At 38.6% G+C, this 23,586-nt stretch overlaps 1 long non-coding RNA gene across 1 annotated transcript; it reads left to right on the plus strand.

The window, feature by feature from the left end:
* The first annotated feature begins 3,426 nt into the window (after positions 1–3,426).
* On the plus strand, positions 3,427–18,188 carry LOC120860380. The gene is made up of 3 exons (XR_005720314.1): positions 3,427–3,532; positions 11,435–11,436; positions 18,176–18,188. It is a non-coding gene; the product is annotated as an uncharacterized LOC120860380 (long non-coding RNA).
* Positions 18,189–23,586: the final 5,398 nt, after the last annotated feature.

A 23,586-nucleotide genomic window follows, 5' to 3' on the forward strand; every position in this document is an offset into this window, starting at 1 on the left:
GGATTGCTGGGTCATGTGGTGGCTTTATTCCTAGTTTTCAAAGGAATCGCCACACTGTTCTCCATAGCGGCTGCACATTCCTACCAACAGTGCAAGAGGGTCCCCTTTTCTCCACACCCTCTCCAGCATTTATTGTTGGTAGGCTTTTTGATAATGGCCATTCTGACAGGTGTGAGGTGATATCTAATTGTAGTTTTGAGCTGAATTTCTCTAATAATGAGCAATGCTGAGCATCTTTTCATGTGTTTGTTAGCCATCTGTATGTCTTCTTTGGAGAAATGTGTGCTTAGGTCTTTTCCCCACTTTTTGACTGAGTTGTTTGTTTTTCTGGTATTGACTTGTATGAACTGCTTGTATATTTTGGAAGTTAATCCTTTGTCAGTGGTTTCCTTTGCTATTATTTTCTCCCATTTTGAGTGTATCCTTTCACTTTGTTTATAGTTTCCTTTGCTGTGCAAAAGATTTTAAGTTTAATTAGGTCCCATTTGTTTATTTTTGTTTTTATTTCCATTACTCTAGGAGGTGGGTCAGAGAAGAACTTGCTGTGATTTATGTCATAGAGTGTTCTGGTTATATTTTCCTATAAGAGCTTTATGGTTTTTGGCCTTACATTTAACCCTTAATCCATTTTGAGTTTATTTTTGTATACAGTGTTAGGAATGTTCTAATTTCATTCTTTTACACATAGTTTCCGAGTTTTCCCAGCACCACTTATTGAACAGACTGTCTTTTCTCCATTGCATATTCTTGCCTCCTTTATAAAAGATAAGGTGTCCATAGGTGTGTGGGTTTATCTCTGTACTTTCTATCTTGTCCCATTGGTCTATATTTCTGTTTTTGTGCCAGTATCATATTGTCTTAATGACTGTAGCTTTGTAGTATAATTTGAAGTCAGGAATCAATCTTCCTGATTTGGGTATTTGGGGTCTTTTGTGTTTGCATAAAAATTGTGAAATTTTTGTTCTAGCTCTGTGAAAAATGCCTTTGGTAATTTGGTAGGCATTGAATCTTTAGATTGCTTTGGGTAGTATAGTCATTTCAACAATATTCATTCTTATACTCCAGGGACATGGTATATCTCCCCATCTGTTTGTGTCATCTTTGATTTCTTTCATCAGTGTCTTATGGTTTTCTGCATATACAGGTTTTTGTCTCTTTAGTTAGTTTTATCCTACATATTTTATTCTTTTTATTTCAATGAGATTGTTTCCTTAATTTTTCTTTCTAATTTCTCATTAGTGTATATGACTGCAAGGGATATCAGTGTATTAATTTTATATATTGTGATTTTACTAAATTCATTCATTCATTCATTAGTTCTAATAGGTTTTTGGTGGCATTTTTAGAGTTTTCTAAATGTATAGAATCATTTCATTCACAAACAGTGAGAGTGTTATTTCTTTTCCAATCTGGATTACTTTTATTTATTTTTCTTCTCTGATTGCCATGGCTAGGATTGCAAAATACTCTAGCTGTGAGAGTGGGCACCTTTGTCTTGTTCCTGATCTTAGAAGAAATACTTTCAGCTTTTCACTTTTGAGAATGTTTGTTTTGGGTTTGTCATATACAGCCTTTATTATGTTGAGGTAGGTTCCTTCTATACTGATTTTCTGGGAAGTATTTTTTTTTTTATATCATAAATGAGTGTTGAATTTTGTCAAAAGCTTTCTCTGCATCTATTGAGATGATCATACGTTTTTTATCTTTCAATTTGCTAATATGGTATATCACATTGATTGATTTGCATATGTTGAAGAATCTTTGGATCCCTAGGCTTAATCCCACCTGATTATGGTATATAATTCTTTAAATGTGCTGTTGGATTCTGTTTGGTAGAACTTTGTTGAACATTTTTGCACCTGTATTCTCAGTGACATTGGCCTATAATTTTCTTTTTTGTGATATTTTTATCTGTTTTGGTATTACGGTGATGGTGGCTTTGGAGAATGAGATTGGGAGTTTTTCTCCCTCTACAATATTTTGGAACAGTTTGAGTGGGATTGGTGTTAGCTCTTCTCTGAATTTTGAATAGAACTTGCCTGAATTTTGAATAAAATTCACCTAGACTCTGTCCTTGTACTTCTGTTGGTTGGAAGATTTTTGATCACAGTTTGAATTTCAGTACTTGTGATTGATCTGTTCATATTTTCTACTTCTTCCTGATTCAGTACTGGAAGGTTGTACTTTCCTGAGAATTTTTCCATTTCTTCCAGGTTATCTACTTATTTGGCATATGGTTGCTCATAGTAATCTCTTTCTTTTGTATTTCTGTGTCTCTATTGTAATTTCTCCTTTTTCATTTCTAATTTTATTGATTTTAGTCTTCTCCCCTTTTTTCTTGGTTAGTCTGGCTAATGGCTTGCCTTTTTTGTTTATCCTCATAGAACCAGCTTTTAGTTTACTGATCTTTGCTACTATTACTTTCATTTGTTTTTCATTTATTACTGCTCTGATCTTTGTGATTTCTTTCCTTCTACTGACTTTGTGGGGTTTGTCTTTTTTTTTTTTTTTCTAGTTACTTTAGGTTTAAGTTAGGTTGTTTATTTCATGTTTTTCTCATTTCTTTAGGTAGGTTTGTATTGGTGCAAACTTCCCTCTTGGCACAACTTTACTGAATCCCATAGGTTTTGAGTTGTGTTTTCATTGTCATTTTTTGTAGGTATTTTCAAATTTCCTCTTTGATTTCTTCAGTGACTTCTTGAGCATTTAGAAGTATGTGGTTTAGCCTTCATATGTTTGTGTTTTTCACAGTTTTTTTTTTTTCCCCTGTAATCGATATCTAATCTTATAGCATTGTGGTAAAAAATCATGCCTGATCAGTTCAGTTCAGTCACTCAGTCGTGTCCGACTCTTTGTGACCCCATGAATCGCAGCACAGCAGGCCTCCCTGTTCATCACCATCTCCCGGAGTTCACTCAGACTCATGTCCATCGAGTCCGTGATGCCATCCAGCCATCTCATCCTCTGTCGTCCCCTTCTCCTCCTGCCCCCAATCATACCTGATACAGTTTCAATATTTTTAAATTTACCAACGCTTGATTTGTGACCCAAGATGTGATCTATATTGGAGAATGTTCCATGTGCACTTGAAAGAAAAAAAGTGTATTCTGCCATTTTTGGATGTAATGTTCTATAGATATCAATTAGGCATGTCTTGTCCAATGCGCCATTTTAGGTTTGTTTTTCTTATTAGTTTTTTGGCTGCATGAACTGTCCATTGGTGTGAGTGGGTTGTTAACTACCTCCACTGTTATTGTGTTACTGTTGATTCCTCCTTTTATCGTTGTTATCATTTGCCTCATGTATTGAACTGCTCCTATGTTGGGGGCATATATATTTATAATCATTTTATCTTCTTCTTGGATTGATCCCTGAATCATTGTGTAGTATCCTTCCTTGTCTCTTGTAATGATCTTTATTTTAAAGTCTATTTCATCTAATATTATCATTGCTACTCCTTCTTTCTTTTGATTTCCATTTGCATGGAATATCTTCTTTCAGTCCCTCACTTTCTGTCTGTATATGTCTCTAGGTCTGAAGTAGATTTCTTGTATACAGCATATATAGAGGGTCTTGTTTTTCTATCCATTCAGCCAGTCTGTATCTTTTTGGTTGGGACATTTAATCCATTTACATATTAAGGTAATTATTGATGTGTGCACTTACTTTATTTTTTGGTGTTTGTTTTGTCTTTTCTTTCTCTTGTGTTTCCTGACTAGGGAAGTTCTTTTAATATTTATTGTAGAGCTGGTTTGGTGGTGCTGGATTCTCTTAACTTTGGCTTATCTGTAGAGCTTCTGATTTCTCCATCAAATCTAAATGAGATCCTTGCTGAGTAGAGTAATCTTGATTGTAGGTTTTTCCCCTTTTATCTCTGTAAGTATATCCTGCCATTTCCTTCTAGCTTGCAGAGTTTCTGCTGAAATAGCAACTGTTAACATCATGGGGATTCCCTTATATGTTACTTGTTGCTTTTCCCTTGCTGCTTTTAATAATTTTCTTTGTGTTTAGTTTTTGTTAGCTTGATTAATATGAGTCTCAGTGTATTTCTCTTTGGGTTTACCCTGTGTGGGACTCTGGGCTTCTTTGATATTCGTGGCTATTTCCTTTCCCAAATTAGGTAATTTTTCATGTATAATCTCCTCAAATATTTTCTCATACACTTTCTTTTTCTCTTCTTCTTCCGTGACTCTTATAATTTAAATGTTCATGCACTTCATGTTGTTTCAGAGGTCTCTGAAACTGTCCTTATTTCGTTTTTTTTTCTCTATGCTTCTCTGCTTCAGTTATTTTCAACCATTCTATCTTCCACCTCACTTATCCATTCTTCTGCCTCAGTTATTCAGCTATTGGCTCCCTCTAGTGAATTTTCAGAAAACGAAGATCATGGCATCCGGTCCCATCACTTCATGGGAAATAGATGGGGAAACAGTGGAAACAGTGTCAGACTTTATTATTTGGGATTCCAAAATCACTGCAGATGGTGACTGCAGCCATGAAATTAAAAGATGCTTACTCCTTGGAAGAAAAGTTATGACCAACCTAGATAGCATATTCAAAAGCAGAGACATTACTTTGCCGACTAAGGTCCGTCTAGTCAAGGCTATGGTTTTTCCTGTGGTCATGTATCGATGTGAGAGTTCGACTGTGAAGGCTGAGCGCCAAAGAATTGATGATTTTGAACTGTGGTGTTGGAGAAGACTCTTGAGCGTCCCTTGGAGTGCAAGGAGATCCAACCAGTCCATTCTGAAGGAGATCAGCCTGGGTGTTCTTTGGAAAGAATGATGCTAAAGATGAAACTCCAGTACTTTGGCCACCTGATGTGAAAAGTTGACTCATTGGAAAAGACTCTGATGCTGGGAGGGATTGGGAGCAGGAGGAGAAGGGGACGACAGAGGATGAGATGGCTGGATGGCATCACTGACTCAATGGACGTGAGTCTGAATGAACTCTGGGAGTTAGTGATGGACAGGGAGGCCTGGCATGCTGCAACTCATGGGGTCGCAAAGAGTCGGACACGACTGAGTGACTGAACTGAACTGAGTGTATTTTTAAATTTTAGTTATTATGTTGTTCATTGTTGATTGTCTGTTCTTTATTCTAGGTCCTTGTTAATATTTCTTGTATCTTCTCAATCAGAGCTCGCATTCTACTTATCTGTATCACTATTTATTTCTGAGGTTTTGAATCACCTTTGCTATCATTATTCTGAATTCTCTTTCAGGTAGACTGCCTATTTCCTCTTCATTTGTTTAGTCTGGTGGGTTTTTATCATGCTCCTTCATCTGCTGAATGTTTCTCTGTCTTTTCATTTTGTTTCCTTTACTGTGTTTTGGGTCTCTTTTTCAGATGCTGCAAGGTTGTAGTTCTTCTTACTTTTGAAGTCTACCCCCAGTGTGTGTGATTGGACAGCACTTTGTGAAGATTTCTTGGTGAGGGGGGATTAGTTCTTTGTCAGGGTACATTTAACAGGAGAATTCCTGCATGCTGTTTTCTATTTCTCAAGGATTCTCTCTTCCATTATCAGTTCCTATTCCAAGAATGAGTAAAGCTGCATGCAGTTCTCAGGACTGAGGTCATGGGATGAGACATGCAGTGACTCTTTTCAGTGTCAGAGACCTTGTATGTATTAGACTATCCATATTGTGGCTATTGATAAAATTTCACCCTGTGTAATAGCTGAGTAATCATCTTACTAAAGATATATAAGCCTGCATTTCTGCTAATAAAGCACCTTTGTTCCATCAGAGCTTGGGTCCCCATGTCTTTCTTTCTTTGCTTCTTTCTCTCTATCTCAGTGTCCTTGGCTGATTCTTTGGAGCACAGAGACCCATCTGGCTCACTCTCCTGCCCGGGCTTCTAAGACTCTCTCGAGAAGGTGCCCTGTGTCTTCACCCACCTCAAGACGGCACCCAGTGCCTTCGTGAGAGATGCAAGTCCTGTGTTGAGGGCATTATTGGTTTTCTGCGTAAACCAGGGAGTATCAGCCTCTCTCTCTCTCTCTTTCACTTTCTTATCGTTGCCTCCAGATCGCCAGGTCCTGGTCCATTAAAGGACTCCAACTGGTGGCCCCCCCGAACAAGGACTCTGGTATATGTGGCATTTCAGTCAGAGGGACTTGGGACCTATTGAGGTCGGTAAGTACTAAGACATGGGTCAAATGGCTGGAAAGCCTCATCATTTCTCTACTTTACTTCACCGTTTGTTTAAAGTTCAGGGACTTTTGTTTTCACAAATGAATAGAGGCTTGCTCTCAAAAAGTAGTTAAATGTAATCCTTGGTTCCCTGATAAAGGCAGTTTTGATTTATAAATTTGGCACCAGGTCAAAGAAAATGTTGAATGAGCTGCCAAGCAAGGAAAAAAAATATTCCAACTGATTTCTGGCCATTTCAAGGTAAATTCTAGCCCTCCTAATATTGAACAACAGACAGAACACTTATTGCATGAATATGAATTAGATGATGAAACTTTACAAAAGGCCCAATTAGAACAACATAAAATATTTCGTAATTTTCTTACTAGCCCTGCCCCGGCTGCTCCATATGCTCCTCCTCTGCCAACAGGCACAACTCCAAAGGTCTCTCCTTTGTTGGAACCTAATGAAAGTTATGCTAATTTTTTGCTAGATTAGAAACTGCTATTTCTCATACTGTAATCATAGAAGAAACCAAGAAACAGCTAGAGAAATTACTTGCTTATGAGAATGCAAATCAGGAATATCAAAGAGCTATCGCTGCAATTCGTGAGACTGGGACTATTATTGATTATTTGAAAGCTTGTCACAATCTAGGATCAGAAACTCAAAAGATGCAAATGCTAGCTAAAACAATGCTACTGCCTTTAAAAAGGGTAATGAAAGATGCTTTACATGTGGAGATAAAAACCACTTAAAAGGGGACTGCTCTAAGAAAGCTAATAAAAAACCTTCAAGAATTTGCCTTCACTACTGTAGAGGAATGCATTGGGCCAAAGATTGTAAATTTAAATTTGATATTGATGGAAAACCTATTCCAGGGAACTTCAAACAAGGGAACCCCCAGGTCCCCTACAACAAAAACCAGGGGCAAATTCTATCCTTCCCCTCAAACCCTCAACATCCGGCAATGTTACTGTTAATATACCAGCCCTAGGTGATTTTTTCCTTTACCCTTAAGTAGTCTCTTCTAGAGTACCTACCAAACTTTTTGGACTCCTGCCCCCACAAACCTTCAATCTTTCATTTGGCCGATCTAGTTTGGCTTCTAAAAGAATTACTGTTCACCCTGGAATAATTGATTCAAATTATAAAGGAGAGATTCAAATTATGATGTCATCTCAGATTCTATGGAAATTCAAAAAGGGGGACAAAATTGCTCAATTACTTCTTTTGCTTTACATTTCTATTTACTCCTCTAATAATGTATGGACAGGCAGATTCAGCAGTACAGATCAAAAACAATCCTTATGGATATCATTGGTATCTGAATATGCCTGACCAAATATAAATATCAAAATTAATAATAAAAGATTTTCTGGTCTCCTCGACACTGGATCTAGTATTACTATTTCCAAACACTTATGGCCTATACACCTGGCCTATACAAAAGGTCTCTTGCCAAATTGCAGGAATTTCTCAAACCAAAGTACAAAAAATTTATCAAAATGTTTAGATCTACCCATAGGAAGGACCAAAAGGCCAACTTACAACGTTAAGACCTTATGTGATAAATGCACTGCTTAATCTAATAGAAAGAGACTTATTTATACAATGGCAAACTCAGATATACATCCCACATTTTTCCTAAGGGCCACTGCTCATTTAACAAACAAAGCAATTATTAAAATAACTTGGAAGAATGACGAGCCTATTTGGACAGAGCAATGGCCCCTTATGAAAGATAAATTTCAGGCTACTAAAGAACTTATAGACACACAATTAGAATACAAACATATCAGGGAATCTTACTCTCCTTAGAACTCTCCAATTTTTTTTATAAAAAAGAATTCTAACAAATGGTGTCTCTTAACAGACCTTAGAAAAGTCAATGCATTTATAAAACCTATGGGTTCATTACAACTAGAGATCCCTTCATCTATTACTATTCCTCAAAATTGGCACATTATTATTACTGATTTACAAGATTGCTTTTTAAATATACATTTATACCCTTTAGACCGGGAGAAATTAACTTTCTCTCTCCCTTATCCTAATCATATCGGGCCTCATAAAAGATTTCAATAGACTATATTACCTCAAAATATGCCTAACAATCCTAATATTTGTCAAAAATTTTGTAGCCAAATTTTACATCCAATGTGACAGCAATTCCCTCATGCATATATCATTAATAATATACTGTACTATAAAAAGGAGAAATGATATTTTTGACACTGAATGGCCATGATATTCTTTGACTTCAGAGAAAACTAATTAAAATAAAATCTGTTTTGAAATTGCAAAACCAGTTCTGACACACGCAGTTAGGAAAAGGTTAACTTGTTAAAATACTGTTTTGGAGCTCCAATTCTGCCTGAGAAACAAAACAAGCCTAAGAAAAAACCTAAAGTTAACTCTTATCATGTCCTTGAGATACACAACCCACTCTATCTGGGACTGCAGCCATAAACAAAATTGGTGAAAAAAAAATTTTTTTAACGGGAAAGATATTTCAAACGGAAAACTATGCCTACCTATCTATGTCTCAATGTATGTATTTGTTTTTGGATAATCCCAAAGAAAGGCAATGCCAAAGAATGCTCAAACTACCACACCATTGCACTCATTTCACACGCTAGTAAAGTAATGCTCAAAATTCTCCAAGTCAGGCTTCAGCATTACATGAACCGTGAACTTCCAAATGTTCAAGCTGGTTTTAGAAAAGGCAGAAGAATCAGAGGTCAAAGTGTCAACATCCGCTGGATCATAGAAAAAACAACAGAGTTCCAGAAAAACATCTCTTTCTGCTTTATTGACTATGCCAAAGCCTTTGACTGTGTGGATCACAATAAGCTGTGGAAAAATCTGAAAGAGATGGGAATACCAGAGCACCTGACCTGCCTCTTGAGAAACCTATATGCAGATCAGGAAGCAACAGTTAGAACAGGACATGGTACAACAGACTGGTTCCAAATAGGAAAAGGAGTATGTCAAGGCTGTATATTGTCACCCTGCTTATTTAACTTACATGCAGAGTCCATCATGAGAAACGCTGGGCTGGAAGAAGCACAAGCTGGAATCAAGATTGCCAGGAGAAATATCAATAAACTCAGATATGCAGGTGACACCACTGCTATGGCAGAAAGTGAAGAGGAACTAAAAAGCCTCTTGATGAAAGTGAAAGAGGAGAGTGAAAAAATTGGCTTAAAACTCAACATTCAGAAAACGAAGATCATGGCATCTCGTCCATCACTTCATGGGAAATAGATGGGGAAACAGTGGAAACAGTGTCAGACTTTATTTTTGGGGGCTCCAAAATGACTGCAGATGGTGACTGCAGCCATGAAATTAAAAGACGCTTACTCCTTGGAAGAAAAGTTATGACCAACCTAGATAGCATATTCAAAAGCAGAGACATTACTTAGCCAACAAAAGTCCGTCTAGTCAAGACTATGGTTTTTCCTGTGGTCATGTATGGATGTGAGAGTTGGCCTGTGAAGAAAGCTGAGCGCTGAAGAATTGATGCTTTTGACCTGAAGTGTTGGAGAAGACTCTTGAGAGTCCCTTGGTCTGCAAGGAGACCCAATCAGTCCATCCTGAAGGAGATCAGTCCTGGGTGTTCTTTGGAAGAAATGATGCTAAAGCTGAAACTCCAGTACTTTGGCCACCAGATGCGAAGAGCTGACTCACTGGAAAAGACCCTGATGCTGGGAGGGATTGGGGGTGGGAAGAAAAGGGACGACAGAGGATGAGATGGCTGACTCATCACTGACTTGATGGACGTGAGTTTGAGTGAACTCTGGGAGTTGGTGATGGATGGGGACGCCTGGCATGCTGCGATTCATGGGGTTGCAAAGATTCAGACATGACTGAGCGACTGAACTGAATTGAACTGAATATGAAGTTAATGAGCTCTATTTAAATTTAGGTTCACGTGAACTGAAAAATATTCAATATTAAATATAATGTTTATTTAAATATAAATATAATTTAAATATAATTGTTTGCTAATCTAATTAATACATGTCTTAAATCATCAACACTATGGAATACTTTTCTTATGCTTAGGGTTAAGGTAAACTAAATTTGTCAACAAAAGGGTAACTCTATATATATGATGAAAACTTTTGGATAAACTTTATTAAAAATAATTATGTTTTTAATAGGATAATCTAATATTATAATCTAAAGTAATCTCAGGATTGGGGTAACTTAAGTTTCTGGAGTTATACTAAACTAAATAATAAAAGTTTATTAAATAGCTAAGTCATTTCCAAATGAAATAAGATTTTAAAACATTAATTACTGAACATTAACTTCCTCTTACAAAAAGTTTTTCTTATAGAAAAACTAAAGAGATTTTAGATTATTAATAAATATATAGATTATAATATATAATATGATATAATAAATATATTCACCAATCTATAAAATAGTAACATACAAGACACTTCATAGTTGCTAAAGAAAAATAAAATGTATACTTTTAATTAAAGGATATAAGATATGGCAAATAAAATGATGAATACAAAAATACAAAAAAGGTTTATGACAAATGAAAGATAATTTTATGACAAACGGGTTTAACTCATTACCCTGAACTTTCTTCCTCTTCCGTCTTACTTGTCTCTATCAATACAAATTCTTTTATATGGGCCATGCCTCTCCAAGGTGAAACTACACAACATGTTATAACCTACCTATCAAGTTACTTTGCAATAATGAGAACACCTTATTCTATAAAAACAGACAATGGCCCTGCTTATATGTCTAAGCAAATTCAAGCAATTTTTACATTCATTCTCTATTAAACAGATTACAAACATTCCTTACAATCCACAAACACAAGACATAATTAAACAAACACATTACACACTCTAACTGCAAATAAAAAATTAAATAAGAGGATATATACAGGAACACTTTTATCTTCCTTATCCAGAACAAACTTTACCAGATTCTAATGCAATATAGTCTTTAAGCCTATAACTATTATTAATATAGCTTTATTTATGTTTCCAATCTGTAAAATTCTTAAAACAAAATAACATCAACATCAATGCCTATTTTGCAATATAAAACAAAAACAACATAAAAAAGACACCATTTGCCAAATAAGTTATTTGTTCCTAAGAGTATCAAAAGTGCAAAATATTCACCTTTTCAGGTCTGTCTTGAAAATATACTCATCTTCCTTGACACACTGAACAGAGAGATTCAACAGCTACCAGGCTGCATTTCTTTTCCAAGGACAGGGTCAAATATATTTAGATATGAGCAACATTTCATTTATCAAGTTGTTCTGCATCAACTTTTCAATAATTTCACTTAGGAAAAAATGTTTGAATGTTTGCTCCTAATCCTTTGCCCCAAATAACACAAACCACTTAAAACACAGTCAGATCCCATTTCTTTTTATATCAGGAAAAATGTATATACTGAATGAAGAGAAAGTCAAACCATTAATTCAAAACCACAGCCAAATACCAGTCCCAAACAGATTTCTAGATGATTTTTTTTCTTTTGGGCTGAAATATTTCCTAAGAATGTTTTCATCATTGTCACTTTCCTTTCTTTCTATAACTATTGTTAATATAGCTTTATTTATTTTAAATTTTTTTAACTTACTGCAAGGAGATAATTTGACAAGAGCTGAAAAACATTTTGAAACATTAAAGGACACCTCCCTTCCTTTGCCCATTTGATATCAAGACGGGTTAACTAATCTATGGAAATCTAAGAAACTAATCTTACAGGGAAAGGGATACGCTTATATTTCTCCAGATGGATCCAACGAACTCATATAACTTCCTCTTCAGAAGAATCAACCTAAGGGAGACCCCAACATTCAGACTAGAAACGATACAACAAAAACCTCAGGAGGAAGGAATTCCAATACAAGCCATGGCGACTTTAAAAATTTCCAAAAAACACCACACACAACATCATCGACCTTATGACTTCCTTACTTGGGGACAGATAAAAACCCTTACTAATCAAACTGAAAATCTGATTTCTCAGCAGGGAATGCCTTGGAATCCTGAAAGTATTTTTCTTTGCTATGCTTGCTTTGTTTGCTTTTGCTTCCCCTGCTCAGGCTGACTTGATTGATCACACTTAATGGGCTTATGTACCTAACCCCCCTTTTTTATTGTAGGTTATAGAATGGACAGATATAGGACCAATCGTATCCACTAATGACTCAACACATAAGCCCCCACCTTGGAATTTGGAGGGGTCCTCTCATCCTGAAAAAGAAGAAAAACTAATTAATATCTCTCTAGGTTATGAAGTCCTTCCTTTGTATATGGGCCCAACAGAATTATGCATAAATGTTAGCCGACAAATTTGGGCTTTAGCCCTAGCATCTAAAAGAGGACTTTTGGACACTGCTTGGATTATTTACTGCCTTTCTTTGTCCATGAACCATGTTTATACTACTGAAACTTTAGGGAAGAATTAGGGAAAGAACAAAGAACACTATGCAAAGGGTTTACTAATAAGAACTTTAAATATATTCTTATTCATTGGGACAAATGTCAGGCCAAATCAGGAAAATTAGCGTTAATGGCTAATCATAAAATTGCTGTTTGGGGACCCCATAATATATGATTATCTAACTGCTCAAATGATATTAACAACACTATATGTGACTATAAATTACTCAAATAACATAGAAGGTTACTAATACTACAATGGAACATTACCGTGACAGAGGACTTCTTGGCTGACTTGACAGTGGGATGACTCCCCCTCATCCTCGAATCGTCCTTTATAAAGAGATTGGGACTAAACAATGAGACATCTGGAAACTTGCTGCGAGCACCGAGGAACTTAGGACTTGGACTGGACAGTTCACAGGGACCAATCGTAGTCATAGAAACTATTTCTTTCGTTATAATTATTTTTTATACAAGCTTATACAATTTATACAATCATATTGTATACAAGCCTATGTTCCACTTCCTTTTGTTGTAGCTATAGGAAATTAACAATTCAATAAGACTTTACGTTCTGTAACTTGCATATATTGTAAATTATATACTTGTCTTAACTCCTCTGTTTCCTTGAGAAATGACTCCCTTTTGATTCTTCGATCTCGACATAGTCTGTGGTTACCAATAAATCTCCAGCAGCCCTGGGAAGAAGGTCCCATGGCTGGACTTGCTTCCTGGTTATGCATTAAATTGCTCCGGTGATCTAAATGATTCATTGGATGGCTGATTTTTGGCATTTTGGGATTAATAGCTATTTGCACCACTGCTGCTATCACTGGTGTTGCTTTACAAACCTCAATTCAAACACATAATTTTATTCAAAAGTGGACTAAAGATGCCCATACTATGCAGGCCACTCAGGCTCAGATAGATGAGGATATTCAAGATGAAATACAGGAACTAAAAACAGCCATTAAATGGGTTGGAGATCAATTAATAGATGTACAAAAACAGGTGATGCTAAAATATGATTGGAATTCTACTCAATTTTGTGTTACTCCTGTTCATTTCAATAATAGTGCCTACAAGTGAGAACAAATCAAATTTCACTAACAAAACATACGTGATAATGCCTCTGAATGTACAATTATTACAAAAAGAAATTTTTGAAACCTTTTCTAAATATCTGTCCTCTTCCACCAATTTTAAAACTTTAGCTGAACAACTAGCTGATCAATTATTTGCACTAAACCCATGCAGACGGTTTCAAAGCATTACTCACAGCATCGGGTCTGGAATTGTAATTTTGTTGATTGTCTTAACAGTTATAGTTGTCATCTACCGTTGCCTTCATGCCAAGATTGTTAAAACTAAACAAACTCTAATGGTCAGAATTCTTTTTACAAATATTATAAATAAATAAGGGGGAATTGTCAGGGAGTGTTTAACAGGAGGATTTCTACGTGCTGTTTCTCACAAGTCCTTTGTTTCTTCTAAGTGGAACAGCAGGCTGCTCCCAAGAACTGAGGTCATTGTGTGAGACAGGCTTGAATTTCCTTTAGTAAACATTCTCTATATGACAAACTCAATTAATCAAGACCTTTTTTGCAAATATAATAACTAAGGGGAGATTGTCAGGGAACATTTAACAGGAGGATTCCTGCATGCTGTTTTCTATTTCTCAAAGATTCTCTGTTCCTTATCAGTTCTTATTCCAAGAATGAGTAAGTAAAGCTGCATGCAGTTCTCAGGACTGAGGTCATGGGATGAGACATGCAGTGAATCTTTTCAGCGTCAGAGACCTTGTATGTATTAGACTATCCATATTGTGGCTATTGATAAAATATCATCCTGTACATTATACAGGATGTAATAACTGAGTAATCATCTTACTAAAGATATATACTCCGGGAATTGATGATGGACAGGGAGGTCTGGCGAGCTGCAATTCATGGGGTCGCAAAGAGTCGAACACGACTGAGCAACTGAAGTTAACTGAACTGAAAGATATATAAGCCTGTATTTCTGCTAATAAAGCACCTTTGTTCCATCAGAGCTTGGGTCCACGTGTCTTTCTTTCCTTCCTTCTTTCTCTCTCTCTCTACTTGGCTGATTCTTTGGAGCACAGAGACCCGTCTGGATCACTCTCCTGCCCGGGCTTCTAAGACTCTCTCGAGAAGGCGCCCTGTGCCTTCACCCGCCTAGAGAGGGCACCCAGTGCCTTCGTGAGAGACGCAAGTACTGTGTTGAGGGCTTTACTGGTTTTCTGCGTAAACCAGGGAGTATCAGCCTCTCTCTCTCTCTCTTTCACTTTCTTATCGTTGCCTCCAGACCGCCAGATCCTGGTCCATTAAAGGACCCCAACAGTTCTTGTGTTTTGGTGGGTGAAGTTGTATCTTTTATCTCTAAAGGGCAGTGCTGTCCCTAGTGGTGTATTATGACATGTTTGTGAGCTTAGTATGACTTTGGGCAGCTTATCTGCTAATGTGTAGGGTTATGTTCCTATTTTGCTAGTTGTTTGGAATGGGGCATTCAGCACTAGAGCTTGCTGTCCTCTGGGTGGGGCTAGATCTAATGTTGAAATGGAAGCCTTTGTGAGAGCTCTTACTGATTGGTATTCCATGGGGTCAGGACTTCTCTAGTGGTCCAACATCCTGGACTCAGGTTTCCCACCTTGGATGTTCAAGCTTGACCCCTTGCTGGAGCACCAAGATACCATAAGCTGCACAGAAGAAAAAAAGAGGAAAAGAAATGGGGAATCAAGCCAACATACAAACAAACAGACAAAACCCCAACACAAATGGTAAAGCAACACTAACCAGATAGGAACAAACAAAGAAACTCAAAACTCACACTAATGAAGAGAATAAAAAAGGAAAGAATGAAGAGAGGAACCAAAAAGAAGAGAGAAATCAAACCAATAAACAAACCCATAAATGAAAACAAATGCTAAAAATTAGAGTAGCAAAAATACAAAGCCAAAAACATGGAAAAAATTGTAATACAACAAAAATTTGTTGTAGAAATAGGAAAAAATAAAATGAATTTATTTAAAAATAAAAGCATTAAAAAGGAAAAGGAAATAAAAATAAATATTAAAGGATTAATGAAAAGGAATAACAATAGAACAAAATGACAAAGGAAAAAACATAAAAATATATATATATATATATATATATATATATATATATATATAATGTATTCTAATCACTGCAGATGGTGACTGCAGCCATGAAATTAAAAGATGCTTACTCCTTGGAAGAAAAGTTATGACCAACCTAGATAGCATATTGAAAAGCATAAACATTACTTTGCCAACAAAGTTCCGTTTAGTCAAGGCTAAGGTTTTTTCAGTGGTCATGTATGGTTGCGAGAGCTGGACTGTGAGGAAAGCTGAGCACCAAAGAATTGATGCTTTTGAACTGTGGTGTTGGAGAAGACTCTTGAGTCCCTTGGTCTGCAAGGAGATCCAACCAGTCCATTCTGAAGGCGATCAGCCCTGGGATTTCTTTGGAAGGAATGATGCTAAAGCTGAAGCTCCAGTACTTTGGCCACCTCATACAAAGAGTTGACTCTTTGGAGAAGACTTTGATGCTGGGAGGGATTGGGGTCAGGAGGAGAAGGGGACGACCGAGGATGAGATGGCTGGATGGCATCATTGACTCGATGGACGCAACTCTGAGTGAACTCCGGGAGTTGGTGATGGACAGGGAGGCCTGGCGTGCTGCGATTCATGGGGTCACAAAGAGTCGGACACGACTGAGTGACTGAACTGAACTGAACTGAACTGAACGTAACGTAACCTGCAGAGAGAGAGAGAAACAGTGGTAGTAAGAAGCATGGGGCTTCCCTGGTGGCTCAACGGTAAATAATTCACCTGCCAATGCAGGAAACTTGGGTTCAATCCCTGAGTTAGGAATATATCCTGGAGAAGGAAATGGCAACCCACTCTAGTATTCTTGCTTGAAAAATTCCATGAATAGAGGAGCATGGCGGGATCGTGGGGTTGGAAAAGAGTCATAAATGACTTAGCAACTAAACAACAAAGTAAGAAGAATATTATCCTGTGATGACAGTTGTCCTCACCACATAGTGAGCTACAGCCAATCTGCCTAACTCAGAAAGTCCTCTAATATATTTAGGAATGTCTCTGGGCCTGGTGTGGGCACTGTGGGGTCAGCTCCTACTGGCCTTACTCCAGCTTGTTCTTTCTTCCAAAGTCCACAGTTGCCCCCAAAGTCCACAGTCTCAGGTTAATTTTCAGGGATTTAATTCACTGCATCTGTGGCTGCAGGAGTGAATTCCCTTCCTCTTCTTTGTTCACACAGCCTCTGGTCTTCAGTTTTTGTTTTGGCCCCACCTCTGCTTCCAGGCTGCCTTCCAGTGTCTGTTCCTTGCACAGATAAGAGGTGGTGAGGGCTGAGGCTTATTAGGGCTCACTTGCTCAGTTGGACTGGGGAGAGAGGGGTATAGCAGCCACAGTTTGGGTATTTGGGGAGTGCCTGTGGTGGTAGAGACCTGTAGGAAGTTGCTACATTCTGAGGCACGTCATACACTTTCCCAGGGGAATTGGCCCCAGGTTGAGGGTCCCTTAGAAGTGTCAAAATTCATTGCCAGGAAGTTTTTAGCAGTGACTTGCATCTGCTCACAGCTTGGTGGCCACTGCAGTGGTCATCATGCCCATCTCTGGGGTCTTGGACCACAGCCCCATCTCACCCCCTGTCTCTGGCACTTGTGCCAGCCTTGACAGCGGCAGGTCCACAAGCATGCCCACCTCTGGGATTGCAGATTGCAGCCAGCTTGTTCCATCCATGGCACTCAAGGAGCTGTGTCCTGTTGTCTGCGAGTACACAGAATCTCCATGACAACGATCTCTTCCCTCTCTGGCTGACCCAGGCTTTTCCCTGGACCCCCTCAGCTGTGTTGTACTAGCCTCCTCAGAGTATCTTCAATGCAGTTAACACCAGGCCTCTCCTTGGGGTCCAACCCCCAAAGCCTGAGCCTTGGCACCTAGTCCCCTCTTGTCATGGCAGGTGTGCAAATAGCTTCTCAGTTGGGAAGTACTGGTCAGCACTGGTCTCTGTGCTGACTCTGTTTGTCTTCCATGCACTTGTTGCTGTGCTCCCTTCTAAGGTTCTGAAGCTCCTCACCATCTCTGCCTGTAAGAGGTTTCCAAGTGTGATGAAACTTTTCCTCTTTCACAACTCCCTCCCAGAGGGTCAGGGCCTGTACTATGTTGTCTCTTTTTTGTCTTGTTGCTTTTTCCCTACCACTTTATGTGGAGTTTAGCTTGCCTTTTTGGAAGTCTGAGGTCTTCTGCCAGTGTTTAGTAGGTATTCTGTAGGAGCTGTTCCACGTGCAGATGTATTTTTGATGTATTTGTGGGGAGGAAGATGATCCCCACGTCTTATTCCTCCACCATCTTCAACCTCTCTCAAGGAGGTTTTAATATTTTTGTAAATTCAAAGGAAAGACAGAAAAGAAGATATCTCAGGCCAAAGTGTATGACCTGAAAATAACATTCAATAATAAGAATATTAATATTTATGACAAAAAAATCTATTTTCCTTAGGCAAAGGATGGGAAGAGGGATATAACTAGTTGAGGTGGGACAAATAAGCTAACTGCTGCCACTTTCCTCTTTTAGGAGGTACACTTAGGGTTGCCAGAGGTAGCAAAGAAAAATAAAGGATACCAAGTGAAGTTTATATTTCAGAAAAGCAACTAATAATTTGTTAAAATGGGTAGTGACCAAATATTGCATGAGCATCCTGTATTTTGCCTGGCAATCCTAAATCCAATTATAAAACCTTCTACCTCTTCTCTTGAGATCCTGGCACCATCAAGCTTTCTGCTCTGGACATTTTACCAGACATTTTGGTAATGAGTTTGTCTGTCTGTGTCAGAAGATCAGCAGTTACCCTGAATTACAGAGCTCATATATCAAGGCTGCTCTGTTTAATCAGTGAGGAGATGCTGGCTTGAAGGCTTCTGCCTGGCTCAGACCTTGAGAATTATCCTAATCCATTGCCCTTAAATATGCAGCTCAGAATATATGTGCCTTTGAGGCTGAAGCTAGCCCCCAAAACACTTGGTAAATGATGGTAGTTATTGTGATCCATATCAGGGTGGATCTGCTGATCACTTGGCATCATCTGCTCTAGCTCCACTGTGTGAGGAGTCTTGACGGAAATGCCTGTGCATCACAGCTGGGGCTCTGGGGAGTAGGATTTGTGGCAGTTACTTGATAATGTATGTTTGAGAAGGATTCCCTGTTGGCTCAGTGGTAAAGAATCCACCTGCAACACAGAAGAGGCAGGTTTTATTCCTGGGTCAGGAAGATCCCCTAGGGAAGGAAATGGCAACCCACTCCAATATTCTTGTTTGGAAAGTCCCATTAACAGAGGAGCCTGATGGGCTACAGTCCATGGGGTCACAAAAGAATCCGACATGATTAGAGATTAAAGAACAACAATGCATTTGAGATCTCTAGATCTCTAGATCACAATAAACTGTGGAAAATTCTGAAGGAGATGGGAATACCAGACCACCTGACCTGCCTCTTGAGAAACCTATATGCAGGTCAGAAAGCAACAGTTAGAAATGGACATGGAACAACAGACGGTTCCAAATAGGAAAAGGAGTGTGTCAAGGCTGTATATCATCGCCCTGCTTATTTAACTTCTATGCAGAGTCCATCATGAGAAACCCTGGGCTGGAAGAAGCACAAGCTGGAATCAAGATTGCTGGTAGAAATATCAATAACCTCAGATATGCAGATGACAGCACCCTTATGGCAGAAAGTGAAGAGGAACTAAAAAGCCTCTTGATGAAAGTGAAAGAGGAGAGTGAAAAAGTTGGCTTAAAGCTCAACATTCAGAAAACGAAGATCATGGCATCTGGTCCCACCACTTCATGGGAAATAGATGGGGAAACAGTGGGAACAGTGTCAGACTTTATTTTGTGGGGCTCCAAAATCACTGCAGATGGTGACTGTAGCCATGAAATTAAGACGCTTACACCTTGGAAGAAAAGTTATGACCAACCTAGATAGCATATTGAAAAGCAGAGACATTACTTTGCCAACAAAGGTCCATCTAGTCAGTTCAGTTCAGTTCAGTCGCTCAGTCATGTCCGACTCTTTGTGACCCCATGAATCGCAGCACGTCAGGCCTCCCTGTCCATCAGCATCTCCCAGAGTTCACTCAGACTCACGTCCATCGAGTTCGTCAAGGCTATGGTTTTTCCAGTGGTCATGTATGGATGTGAGAGTTGGACTGTGACAAAAGCTGAGCACCGAAGAATTGAGGCTTTTGAACTGTGGTGTTGGAGAAGACTCTTGAGAGTCCCTTGGACTGCAAGGAGATTCAACCAGTCCATTCTAAAGGAGATCAGTCCTGGGTGTTCGTTGGAAGGACTGATGTTGAAGCTGAAACTCTAATACTTTGGCCACCTCATGCGAAGAATTAACTCATTGGAAAAGACCCTGATGCTGGGAGGGATTGGGGGCAGGAGGAGAAGGGGAAGACAGAGCATGAGATGGCTGGATGGCATCACTGACTCGATGGACATGAGTTTGAGTAAACTCCGGGAGTTGGTGATGGATGGGGAGGCCTGGCGTACTGTGATTCATGGGGTTGCAAAGAGTCAGACATGACTGAGAGATTGAACTGAACTGAACTGATGCATTTGAGAAGCTGCATTGCTTTGTGATAATTATGAAATCATGAGTAAACTATGTTTCCTTCTTTACATTAATAGACACAGGGACATGTAGAAGTTTCAATGACATATTAATGATCTCTCAAGGAAACTCCTTTTCCCAGGCAGCTGGGGTGTTTGGGGACTGGGCAAGCTCAGTATGGCAGCTGCTTATCTTTTCAGAATGAACACAATAGTCTGGAGCTTCCTAGGGCTTCTTAAGAGGCCACCTGCCTTCCTTCCCTTAGTCTCTCCTGACTTAGTGGGGAAGCTGGAATTATTTATAGAACTCATTGACTGAAGTTTGCAAAAGTCAGTAATAAAACTAGACATTTGTAGAAATTCTTGCAGGATTCCTTCATGCATTTTTTCTCTTTGTTCCAGTATCCTTGCCTGGAGAATCCCCATTGACAGAGGAGCCTGACGCGTTACAGTCCATGGAATTGCAAAGAGTCAGACACAACTGAGCGACTAAGCACAGCACAGCATAAAGGAACAAAGAGGAAAAAATGCATGAAGGAAACCAGGTATCCCACATTGCAGGTGGATTCTTTACCATCTGAGCTACCAAGGGAAGCCCTTGTTCCTTCATAGCAATCACTAAAATCTCCATTTCACAGAAGAACAAGTGCTAGTGCTTCCTTATAGTAGTTAAATTTCCAGGATTAGAATCGAGATCACCTGACCATTGACAAGAGCACATTATATCTTACTTCCTTTTTAAGTTAAATTTTTTTTAAAATTTATTTTTAATTAGAGTATAATTGATTTAAAATATTATGTTGGTTTCTGCTGTATGAAAACATGAATCAGCCATGTGTATACATATATCCCTTCCCTCGTGAGCCTCCCTCGTACTCACCCCCACACCTCTAGGTCATTAGAGCACTGAGCCAAGCTACCCGTGCTGCACAGCAGCTTTCTGCTATCTATATTACACATGATAGTGTATATATGTCAATGCTACTCTCTCAGTTCTTCCCCCCATCTCCTTCCCCACTGTGTCCACAAGTGATTCTCTATGTCTGCATCTCTATTCCTGCCCTACATATCTGACTTCCTTCTGCAGTTACCTTCTAGGAGAGGCAAGTTACTTCATTAGCACTTGCAGACAATTTCATGGTTCCAGAAGAAGGTATAATTCCCACTTCACCCCTAATTTCAATTAAGATACCATGGAACTCAGAAAATAGTACAAATTGTTTACCCTCTGTAATGAGTTAAACAATTACCAGTATACCACTGTTAACCCTACAGGACAGCACTTCTCCGTCAATTTATATGGTCATTATTTTCTAAAATAATTTTTCTTTACTGTACCTGCACTGTTTAGTATGGAAACACTAAGCATGTGTGTTTTCTGAGCTTTTGAAATGTGGCTGGTTTGGGCTGAGATGTTCTGTGCATGTAAAACATACACCAAACATTCAAGACTTAGTAGGAAAAATATATCTCATTAATCTTTTAAAAACTATTGATTACATGTTGAAATGATAATATCTTGGATATGTTTGGTTTAATACAATGCATTGTATGGCAGTTTGAACCTTCTTGAACCAGGGTTTCCCTGGTGGTTCATACAGTAAATAATCCTCCTGCAGTGCTGGAACCCGGGTTTGATTCCTGGGTCAGTAAGATCCTCTGCAGAAGGGGATGGCAACCCACTCCAGTATTCTTGCCTGGAGAATTCCATGGAAAGAGAAGCCTGACAGGTTATAGTCCATGGGATTGCAAAAAGTCGGACATGACTGAGCAACTAACACTTTCACTTTCACTTTGAACATTCTTTGGCATTGTCCTACTTGGGGACTGGAATGAAAACTGATTTTTTCCTGTCCTATGGCCACTTCTATGTCTTCCAAATTTGCTGACATATTAAGTGCAGCAGTTTCACAGTCTCATCTTTTAGGATTTGAAATAGCTCAGCTGGAATTCCATCACCTCCAGTAGCTTTGTTCCTAGAAATGCTTCCTAAAGCCCACTTGACTTCAAACTCCAGGATGTCTGGCTCTAGGTGAGTGACCACACCTTCATGGTTATCCATAGTCATAAAACCTTTTTTATATTGTTGTTCTCTGTATTCTTGCCACCTATTCTTAATCTCTTCTGTTTCTATTAGGTCCTTATCATTTCTGTCCTTTATTGTGCCCATCTTTGCATGAAATTTCCCCTTGATATCTCCAGTTTTCTTCAAAAGATCTCTAGTGTTTTCCATTCTATTGTTTTCCTCTATTTATTATTGTTCTTTTAAGAAGGCCTTCTTATCTCTCCTTGCTATTCTCTAGAATTCTGCATTCAGTTGGATATATCTTCCCCTTTCTCCTTTGCCTTTTGCTTCTCTTCTTTCCTCAGCTATTTGTAAAGCCCCTCAGGCAATCACTTCACCTTCTTACATTTCTTTTTCTTTGGGATGGTTTTGATCACTGCTTCCTGTACAATGTCATGAACTTCAGTTTATAGTTCTTCAGGCACTCTGAAGATCTAATCTTCAGGCACTACTAGATCTAATGACTTGAATCTATTGGTCACCTCCATTGTATAATCATGAGGGATTTGATTTAGGTCATACCTGAATGGCCTAGTGGTTTTCCCAGCTTTCTTCAATTTAACCCTGAATTTTGCAATGAGAAGCTCATAATCTGAGCCATGGTCAGCTCCAGGGCTTGTTTTTGCTGACTGTATAGAACTTCTCCATCTTCAGTTGCAAGGAGTATAATCAATCTGATTCCGGTATTGACCATTTGGTGATGTTCATTTGTAGAGTCATCTCTTATATTGTTGGAAAAGGGTGTTTGCTATGACCAATATATTCTCTTGACAAAACTCTGTTAGTCTTTGCCCTGCTTCATCTTATATTCCATGGCCAAATTTGCCTATTATTCCAGATCTCTCTTGACTTCCAACTTTTGCATTCTAGTCCCTTATGATGAAAAGGATTTTTTTTTTTTTTTGGTGTTAGTTCTAGAAGGTGTTGTAGGTCTTCCTAGAAGCAGATGAATTCAGCTTTTGGCATCAGTGGTTGGGGAATAGACTTGGATTACTGTGATGTTGAATAGTTTTTCTTGCAAATGAACCCAGATCTTTCTGTCATTTTGAGGTTGCACCCAAGTACTGCATTTTGAGCTCTTTTGTTGACTATGAGGGCTACTGAATTTCTTCTAAGGGATTCTTGCCCACAGTAGTAGATATTAAATTTGCCTATTCCCACTCATTTTAGCTCACTGATACCTAAGATGTTTGAATTTCATGGCCACAGTCACCATCCACAGTGATTTTGGAGTGCAAGAGTCTCCTGCTTGACCATAACCAAT

Source organism: Oryx dammah, unplaced genomic scaffold, assembly GCF_014754425.2.
Source record: "Oryx dammah isolate SB20612 unplaced genomic scaffold, SCBI_Odam_1.1 HiC_scaffold_11058, whole genome shotgun sequence".
NCBI lineage: Eukaryota > Metazoa > Chordata > Mammalia > Artiodactyla > Bovidae > Oryx > Oryx dammah.